Below are 10,751 nucleotides of genomic sequence, written 5' to 3' on the forward strand. Positions count from 1 at the left end.
CGTAGTATGGAAAATTACACAAACCACAGATCTTGTGCATCCTCTTCCGTGAACATTTAAGCAAGCCTATATTTGTCCTTCAAAGTTTACACAAGCAAAATACCTAAAGAGAAAATCGTACAAGTGGGATTCATAAATGACAAACCAAAAAGGAGAACTGTTATACAATTGTCGATACATAATTGTCAATACCTGCTTATCCACAATGCGAGGCTCAACAAGTAGCAAAGACAATAAGGACACTTGCACAAAAGCTCGTATCAGCAGACACTCAACCGCTCATATGCCAGCAAGAGCGGGTCTCATGATAACCGAAGTTAAGGATGAGGAGTGATGGTCCTGAGAGGAATATCACAAAGACAAGGAACCTCATCAAGATTGACAATACATGACATTAGCAAATTAAAGAAGAATTTTAAGTTTCAATGTGACAAAATAAAAGCTTTCATTTCATTAAGCCCAGTTGCCTTTTGCTTTCCACATGAGTAGGAGCATTCCAATCCACAGTAAAGGAACTAAGACGGTGCGTCTTGTTGACCAAAATCTGACCATGAAAATTCAGCATGACGAAAAGGGGGGAAAAGAAAGGAGCAATTGGGTTCTCTTGAAAATCTGTTGAGAGCCTGGCAAATTAGGAAGTCGAATTAGGAAGTTCATTCAGTTGTTGCAACCGAGGCTTCAAGATAAACAATGAGAACTTCATGCTTAAATTGAAGCAACAAGAGGTACTTAGAGAGAGAATGAATTGCCTGCGCTCGCTGTTAGGCCAGATGAAAGGTCGCTACCCTTGTCGTACACATAGCTAGTGTGGGTTTTAAGTCTACGATTGCGGACAGGAACTGCTCACAACCAGCCCTTGTCATTCATTGGATTGCTCAGCCACTCTATTAGGGCAACCTGCAGCCCACGCCTTTCGTTCCTATCTCGAGCATTCACTTCAACCATTCACTTCATACCATATTTTTCCACCAGCCAATCACACACATTATACAGTTTCCTTCATGGCATGTCCTCATGTCGCCCCCACCCCCACCCCCACACCCAAAACAAACACATTTTTTGTTTTTGTAAATCTGCTTTGATTCATTTACAAGTGGGAAACCCATGAAAAGAAAGGGATACAAAACACGGAACACACACAGAGTTTTCCCATACGTCAACCATACATCACCGGACTCGGACAGGTATGGAAGTACAGATAAGACCCTCTCCGGATTCCACATGACTAAGTCTCAAAGTAGATAGTGGCTTTTCTTAACATTAGGGATCTCTGAAAAACCCAACATACTTTTTTTTTTCCTTTCTACACACGAGAGGGCCCAGAGGGGGAGGTGCTTATCCCTTCCAATATTAGCCATGTTACATGGTCGGGGAAGGGCTGCGTATCATTGGGAAAGAGGCACGCGTAGGAATCACAATGGCCACCTAATTGATGCACCATGAGCTGGGAACGACGGAGAGAACTCATAGCAACCAGCTAGGAACCTCCTCCTCGGGTTAGTCACCCGAGGAGGATGCACTCGAGTGTCCAAGAGCAAGAGCCCTGGCAGCGTGAACACTAGGTGAAGCACAAGGTGTCTCTCTAGAGTGTGACCTAAAGGGGGGATTTGACCCATAGGTTGAGAGGTAAATGCCTTACCATTCACAAAGGGAAACTCAGCTTTCACTCATTTACCATTAAGAGGATTCGGGTAGGACATCCAGAGCAGGTGAGGGATTCCTCCAGACCATGTCTGTTTTGCTTCTTCTGCTTGGTGTTTCTTTTTTTGGTGTGTGGTTATATGGGTTTGGGTGTGAGTTTCTTTGTCTTCTTTTTCACGTCTTTATGTTTTTTGTTCTTGTATCTGAGTTGAGTGTGAGGGGGGTGTGAGTGGGTGTGGGTGCTTGCATGCCACTCCTTGTTTTTGTTGCTCTCTTGGTTCCTTTATCACTGGGGGTGGCTGCACTGGCCTCTCGAGTGTGATGGACACTCCCTACGTAGGCTACTTGATGGGTTTGGACGGATGAGAGCCTCCACTCCTGCTTTTGGAGCAGTGGTTTCCTCACGTTGTTGCTTCCCCTCTTAGTCATCCTCGCACTACTTATGATTTTCCCTGCTGGTTTTCGACGGTGACCTTATAATTGGACCCTCTTTTGGTGGTGCTCTTTCTCGGCTACCTAGTGGTTGATCCGAGGTCTCTTTGCTTCCCTTATTGCTTCCATTGCTGGCGGTTGCTTTGTTGGCCTCCTCTTTCAGTTTGGCCTTTGTAATAGTTTTACTTCCCCTTGGGGTCAACACCATTTTGGCGCTCCAAGGGGGTCAAGAATAGAATGTCATGTATTTTGAGAGAGAGAGAGAGAGAGAGAGAGAGAGAGAGAGAGAGAGAGAGAGCGAGAGAGAGAGAGAGAGAGAGAGAGAGAGAGAGAGAGAGAGAGAGAGAGAGAGAGAGAGGGAGAGGGGAAAAAATTAAAATTCTATATTAACGTCTTCAAAAGTCCAAAATGACCTATGAGACCAAAAAGTTGCAAGTACTGAATCTGATACAATGTCTGAGTGCAAAGAACTGAAATTGGGGGGGGGGGGGGTTATACAATGAGTGAGCTGATACAATGAGTTATATAAATCAACACAGGTGGGTGGATCAAACTTAGAGGAGAACCCTCACCGATCCCTCTCAAAACTTATCAATATCTTGCATGCTTAGTACTCTGACTAGGTGTCTCGCATGTCGAGCTAGAGTGATCCAGATCCTTTACTGTAACTGCGTCGATGTTGTGAGGCCCCATGTGGTCGTAAGCACCTAGTTTGCCTAGCTCAATCTCTCGATCAATCAACGTACCTCTAGTGTGGGTGGGATTTGAAATCTGCTATGACAACTGCTCCTCTACCTGTCCACTGGCTGGTATAAAGAAATCTGTGATATGCCTCTGAGACTGGCTCTCCCCTGATGTCCTCAGCAAGCTCTCTGTATACCTGCGCACCTCAAGTACAAAAAATCCCAGACACCTCTGGTCCTCGTATCTCATGACTCTAAAAAGTGGTCCAAAACGCTCTCTGAACAGACAATGGAAGCGGCCTCATATCTCATAGTACACTAGTCAATGACGTATGTAGTGTAGCTCTCTCTACCTCTATATGACAATTGACATATCCTACCCTCTGCTGGTACTCCTTGAAATCTCTCAGTCTCAATCTGAAGCTCGATCTATAGCGCTGATGAGAGGATCGTGCATATCTGGCCAATAGCACACCGTATCCCATGAGATAAGTGTGTACCCATGTATCCAGGCCTAGTTGCAAATCCATCCTCCATGAGTTCGAGAAAATGCTCTCTATTAAATCTTCGTGCCCAATTCATGTGCCGGTTGTATCCATGTGCTCGCGAGAGGGGGTGTCACCAAAAGGTTTTATTTTTTTGTTGCCTTCTTTAAATACGTACGGTGTTTATCCCAAAACCCTTGAAAACGTGCAAGTGGACATTGCATGGCCATTGTGAAATGGTTGCGGCCAAACGGGTTTCTCACAGCAGGAATCTAGGTCGGTTAGTTAGGAAGGAGTCGGGCCAATTAGCACTGAACTCTGATGAGTATGAAAGCTCGTGTGCGCCAAAATGGAATTTGGGACACTCGTTAAGTTACTGACAACTTTATAAGTTGGTGGGTACTAGGAAATTAAACAAAAGGGACAAACTGGACACATGGCAGTAGGAGAGCAACCTGCAGGTTAACTCACTCTCTCCTGAAGCTCATCCCAAGAGGGGCGCCCAAAACTCAGAGGGGGGTCTGAAAGTTACTCATTGTGCAACTACAGTGTGTGTGTCAGTAGTGGGTACAAGTTCGCACCTTTAATGGAAATCTTGCCTTCTCCCTTGTCTCATGTAGCGCGAAAATTTTCTCTCGCACATCTCTCTCTCCTCTTTGCACATATGATAATGCCCCACTAGTTGGGCTTCTCAGTTGACCATGTACATTTTCCAAGGCAAGAGCCTTCTGAACAGGTACCGGATTGCATAGTCACAAGGGATGCGTCCCTAGGAGTGGGGACGGGGCTCAAATGAATTTTAAGTGTAAAAAGGAGGGCGGGATGGAAAGTGGGGAAGAAAAAGTGGGACGGGAAGCCCAAAAATGGGTGTCCCCTGTGACTATGCCGGATTGGCTAATTCCTAATCCCCCACACATACACACAATTCCATCACGCAGAATTGCAAAAACCGAGAGTTTTCTCACGTGAAAACTCATCCGATTCAAAGGGGAACCATCCCATTACGTGCGGGAGCTCTTGGGGCATGGGTAGACACGTTCGTTCTCCTCAAAATAATCCAAAATAGAGAATTACGGCTTTCCGTGTTTTTTTTGAAGGTTTAGGGTTTCGCACCTAAACTCCAAGAAATCGCTAGGGGAGCCTCGGGAAGGTCGTGGGATGTTTATACAGGGATTTGGGCACCTGGAAGTGAAAAAACCAAGAATTACAACACGCTGAAATTTTGTTACAGCTCAACGGAAAGCTTTTAAATTGCGAGGGAATCTGTCCTAGGCATGTAGTTTTGACCTTCAGGGGTTTTGGCACAGTTATGCTGTCGACATTGGGTCAAAAAACTGCAAATTCTGCCCTCGCCATGTTTGGACAGCTTTGTAAGAGTTTGCTTTGAGTGTTCGGATCGTCTACTTTCAATTGAATAAAGAAATACCGAAAGGGGCGCCAATCTTCGGGGCCTACAAGGTGTTGGTCCTTGTGTGCGCAGTGACAATCTAGTCGCTGGACACATCTATGTTCTCTTTTCTTCTTAGTGCTCTGTGTAAAGCCAAAAAGTAAATTGAATAAAGTACCGCCCTCTACTATGTAGAGACTGGTTATATGGTTCCATCGACCGGATAGTCACTTTTTCATCAAAAAGTGCAGCGTGGATTGTTGTGGGTGAAAGTAGCACAGAGCTTGTCAATAAGGCAGAGAAGAGAGACCAAGTACCTGAAGAGGGATCTTTCTCACATGGCACGGAGAGAGTTCCTTCAACTCTTCAAGGAGAGGACAGGTTGTTTAGAGCTCAACTACGTAGCTGCATGGAAATGTTTCAACAGTTGACCGACAATCCAAGGATGCAGGAGTTCTTACAGGATCCTACACAGGGTTTTTAGGTTCGACACAGGCCATGACTGCGTCTTTTCAGGAAAAGGAGATTTTAAATGCACAAAAGTCTTGTGATTCTCGAGGGAAAGCCCATGTGATTGAGCAACTAGCGGTGACCATTCATCCCAAGCAATTTTCTTTACCTGGACAAGAACCGTTTGTGAATGGTCAAGGGAGTAATGAACAGGCTATACGTCAGATCCTTCCATTACCTACTTCATATACTGGTTATTTTGGAGGTGGTTTAGTGTTTCAAGCTATGGCTGGACCTTCCACAGGTTATATGCCAAGGAATGTGTTTGCAACAATGCAACCACGCATGGTTAGCCCTATGTATGGAAACATGGATGTCCAACCAGGTTTTCAGGGTGCCTATGGTCAAAATTTTGAATGCTTGGAACACACTTTTCTATGACTAGTTTTTTGCAACCATAACAGACTTGCTGTGATTACAAGTGTTGTGAAACCACCTTAAGGGAGGGTTGTTTCTACATATAGCAAAGTATGCTCATTCATGAGAAAGTCTCATGGTTGGTTCCTAGGTGTGACCGGGTTGTCACATTCTATTATGGTCCAACTTTTGCTGCAAGATTTTCACGTACGTATAGTGGAAAATCTCGTCATGGAATTGCGGTTCGGATATGTTTGTGTTAAATGCATGCACACTAGGTGTTATGGGCCCTAGTGTTTAACACAAATTTATTCGGAGCGGCATGCAAATTCATGGACTTTATTGTTTCTGCAATTTTTTGCACTGTTAGTGCAATTTCTCTTCCAGATTTAGTATGAGTTTACACCCTGCCATACAAAGTGATGGCTCAGTATGGGTGTTTGCGATTGGATGTATGAAACTCCAATCTGCTTTCAACCTAGTTGGTTGTCTCCATTCCATATCGAGTATATGGCTGGCTACTCAATGTTTGAGTCATGGTTTATCGTCAGCCGTGGAAAACTGTCTGTAAGTGGTTGGGGGAAGTACCTCACCCTTACTGCTGTTATTCATCTCGCGTAAGATAGGCATTTCTATTTAGTGCTAAAGGATATGCAAAGTGCATACGTTAGTAAACCACGTTAAAGGATATACTAAGTGCATACATTAGCAAGAAGCGAAACAACTGGATCAGTTACCTTTCTGATTTGGAGTTTGCTTCATATGATGAAAGGCATGTTACGGCTAGTTTTAGTCTCTGCCTATTATTCTCAAGTTATCAGCCTTACTCATCAGTTTTGATGAGGTTGATGAGGTTGGCTACTGCTGGCAAGAAACAACAACAAGTCAAGGACTTGGTTGCTGCTGATGATTATGTCAGCATAGTACTTTCATGGAAAGATGAGCCGAGGTTGTATGGCACATTCCAGTACCTTCAGAAAGTCTGAAACCTGGGTATGCATTTAGACACCTCTTAGTTGTGATAACTCGTTTAACATTCTCAGGTAAGTTCTAAATGGAGTCTTCACGCTCTTTTGATTATGGGTCAGTTAACCAAGAGCGATGCGCAGGGACAACAATGTAGAAAATCTAGATGTTATTCTTGATTTGATTGAACCTCCTACTGAACCGGGTTCCGATCCAACAAACCATTGGATCCATGAGGGATGCCACGGTGGAAAACATTAGTGTTCTTATGAAGATACCATCACTTCTATTTTCGAGGACGAAAATTCTTCCAAAGGGGGGAGTAATGTCAGGACACGGGTCCTACGGGCAGGGCCCTACCCTAAGGGGGGGTCACGGATCCCGGCCACGGGCCAGCTAGCAGTGTGGACAGGGGATCCTAGGGCTAAGAGCCTATAAGTATGGGCGGTTGGGTGGAGGATCCAGGTCTCTAGCTCCTAGGGTTCTTATAGATGTGATGCAAAATAGACTTGTGTTTATTCATTCATGAAATGAGCTTTAGGTAGCCCTACAACCTTGCACCACTGCATGTGGGATAATTCCTTCTCTTCACTCCTTCACGCATATTATAGGACAATGCTCACACTTTACACAAACTTCTTTTAGCATCTTCGTGGATTTATATACATGGTAATACATATATGAGGTTAAAGCATAGTGCTCACCAAATGAAATGAGTATATATCAATCTCAAAATTAAAATTGTAAGCGCTCGTCAGTCTATATGGAGCATTTGCTAACAAGCCGGGGATGGTGGTTTGATTGGACAGTCCCAAATGCTCATAGGGAAGACCCATTTGTGCCAACATCCACATGAAATATGAGATACCTCTACTAATTCCAAGTTCTCATTTTATGATCAAAACCTGCAAGAGGAAAGCATGTGAAATTTGTTTCTCTAGCCAATGCTGCATATGGTGAGGCCGATGGGAGAGAGCCCTATTATGACGAAGTAGAACGGTCCTACCAATGTACTAAAAGAGGGAAAAATAGCTTATTGTGTCTGACTAGATGCCACTATGAAGAGGAGGCATGTTCCTTAGAAGGAAACAATGAATCCACACACAGTCTCTAGCTAGACAATTGGACAACTCCAAGGCTGCGGTGCGATAAGGAAAATGTGAAGGAATCTCTGACCCTTAAAATCTCAGCTTGTACTAACCTCGATCTATGGAAGGCTAAAAAACCACGAAACGACTCGGTGCAAAGATATGATATTGAGTGGGACTATCAAAGTACCCCTACCAGTCATCATGAGCTCTCTCTCTCTCTCTCTCTCTCTCTCTCTCTCTCTCTCTCAACATAAATCCTAATCCTTGGCAATAAAGGTCCGATGGATATGGTTAGGTGGTCACTAATTTGGGAGAGCTCAAGAGATGGATGAAGTTATAATTATGCCCAATAATAAATGTATCTCAAATTCTGTTTCTTGCAACATTAATACTTATGCGATTCGGAATCTTATGTTTGGCAAAGTTTGTAATGGCTTATGCATTCAATTTCCACTATGAAAGGCAACTAATCTGAATCTTGTGTGAGCAAGTAAATTGAATAAGGAGAGTCCTTAGAAATGAACCATAACCTTAATAATAAGTATGAAAACATTATGCAAAGAATTTACTTTCCATTCTACATAAGAGAGAAACAATGTAAAGATGTTTGCATTAGTCAATTTATCGTAATATTGTTGGATAAATTGATCCTAATCTTTCAGACAATGTTGTACGTTTTGTAAATTTTGGGAGGGGAGTTCTTGAAAATTTTAATTATGAGGAAAATCATTGGACCTTTATTGAAACTTGTGATTGAATTCACGAGGCACTCACTTTTCTTTAGATGTACAACCTCTTTTTTTTTTTTTTTGGCATGCAAAGTCATTCTTGATGAGGTTCTTCTTCATCTTTGCAGGTATCTCTATATAGTGCTCAGCATCACATGGCCCAGCACCGCGATGAAAGTAGCCCAGCACCACGTGGGGAAGAGAGAGAGAGAGAGAGAGAGAGAGAGAGAGAGAGAGGCGTCGCTCTTGCGCCTGTGCGGGCAGAGCGAGAGAGCGAGCCCTGCGCCTTTATATGCGTGGTGTGGGCCTCTTGTTTTATAGGCCGCGAGTGGCCGCGAGTTGCGACCCTTCGCATCTCACACTCGGTTTAAACAGGCTTTTCAAAGAAGTTGATGCTTTAGTGCCATAAATATAGAGGTATTGTACTCGTGAGTGTCGTGGTTGCGGAGGTTCTTCGAGTGAAGTCTGTGTTGATGGAAATAAAGGGAGAGTTCAATGGCCATATAAATGAAGAAGACTCTGACACTGTTGAGAAAATGGAGCTATCAAATTTTTTTTAGGGGTCATCGGGGACGCAAACCCTAGAGCTTAGGAGCCTAAGCTACGGTGGCATAACCTATCAACCCCCACCTGACGCTTCGCCCGCGATTGGTGAGGCGAGCATCTAATCACCTGCATGGACACTCATATCTCCCACTCCCCCTCATTCAATGCATGGGCATCTGGTCCGCCAGGGGGTACTACCTCTCTCATCTGCAACAACTCGTTATCCCCCTCTCCACAGTCCCTGAACAGAGCTTCGTCCTCTCTACTAACTGAAGCCCAGTTTCGCGAGTTCTCCAAGGCCTCCCGAAGAACATCGCACAGACTCTCAAGGAAGCCCCTGTCTTCAGGCACAATGAGGGCTTCTTCTCCCAAAACGACCCGCTACCGAGGCGCTAGTGCGCTAGTATCAGGGGGCTGCTCAAGAGTCTTCCGGTGGACAACCTTCCTCCTTTCCCCAAGGTGATGACAAAAAAGAAAGGCTCAGACTCTACTGCTGACGGCCAAGGAATTGCTAAGGGAGGTCAGCCTCGGGTTGTCCTTTCTGTTGCTCAAGTTAGGAAAGCTCAGGTTGATCTTGAGAACAGGGCTCAGATAGGCTTGCTAGCGGGGGCGACGCCGCCTGTTGAATCCTTGAGAGGTTGGATTAGAATTCACTGGGGAATCCTGGGTGCTGAGGTTGAAACCATCCAAGCGTTACCTAAGAATCAATACATATTTGTGTTTAAGTCTACTGATATGGATTTTTCTCTTTTAAGCTCTAACTCATGGCTAATAAGGAATTTGCCTCTTAGTCTGTTTAAATGGGACAAAGACTACAATCCGGAGAAGAATTCGTTAACTCATTTTCCTGTATGTTAGAGTTCACTAATTTACCTATGTATTATCATGGTCATCTAAGAACTATCGGAGACCAACTCGGGAGGGTGCTAGGAGGTAGACTAAGAGGGGAGTTCATCCCAACGTGGCATTCGCGAGTGCTCATAGAAATGGATATAGCAAAGGAGTTACCCTAGAGCATGACTATAATGCTCGATGATGGGGAGACCTTCTAAAAACCTCTCCAATACAAATATCTGCCAAGTGCTTGCTTCCACTGTGGAGCAAAGGGGCATTTTGTTGGAGACTACCCCATAAAAAACACCCCTCAGAAAGTAACCCCAAACGCTCCGACTAACCCCAGACATGACACTAGCAAGAGAAATGGTAGACTTCATAAAGGTACCACGCTCCCTAGTCCCATGGAGAGAAATGTAGACCTCAAGACTAAATTCAAAAATGCTAATAGGTTTGCCCTACTAGCAACTCTCCGAGAATGGGAAGACTCAGTAGTTGTTGAGTCTATTGCTACCGAGTCAGGTGATGAAGATGAATCTCCCCAGAGACTAGAGAAACAGGTAAACAACATGGACATGGAAATGTCACTTTGAACTCAACAAGGTAAGCCCCCCATCTGACTCCAACAAAGAAAACATAGACCCTAAATCGTCTAAGACTTCCTCCCAAACCCATATATATGGACATACAAAAAGACCATAAGAGAGCTCAAGATGCAGTGTCTCAAAGCTCTCCAAAAAATGGGCAGGGGAAGCCAAGGAAAGAGAAGGAAGGTATAAAATGTAGATAGTCTCCTGGAATGTGAAGGGGTTATCTAACCCCACAAAAGCTCAGAAAGTGAGACAGTGACTCTTCAACAATCCTGTAGACATAATCAGCCTTTAAGAAATCAAAACTTCACGTGCAGAGTTGGACCAGAGGCTCAAGATAGTTACTGACAAGACTTGGAGGCACTCTCTGCATCAAAAAGGAGCAAGAGGCACAACTCTAGGTGTTCCTCCCGACTGAAAGATCGACCTAAATAAAAGTCAGAGAGGTGACCATGGGGTCTCTATCTTTATACAAGAACCAAACCCCCTGCTTAATTGTCT

At 44.3% G+C, this 10,751-nt stretch overlaps 1 pseudogene; it reads right to left on the reverse strand.

The window, feature by feature from the left end:
• Positions 1–328: 328 nt before the first annotated feature.
• Positions 329–990, reverse strand: LOC147450689 (uncharacterized; annotated as a pseudogene).
• Between the last annotated feature and the right edge of the window lie 9,761 nt (positions 991–10,751).

This window comes from Adiantum capillus-veneris, chromosome 9, assembly GCF_014529385.1.
Source record: "Adiantum capillus-veneris isolate H3 chromosome 9, ASM1452938v2, whole genome shotgun sequence".
Taxonomy (NCBI): domain Eukaryota; kingdom Viridiplantae; phylum Streptophyta; class Polypodiopsida; order Polypodiales; family Pteridaceae; genus Adiantum; species Adiantum capillus-veneris.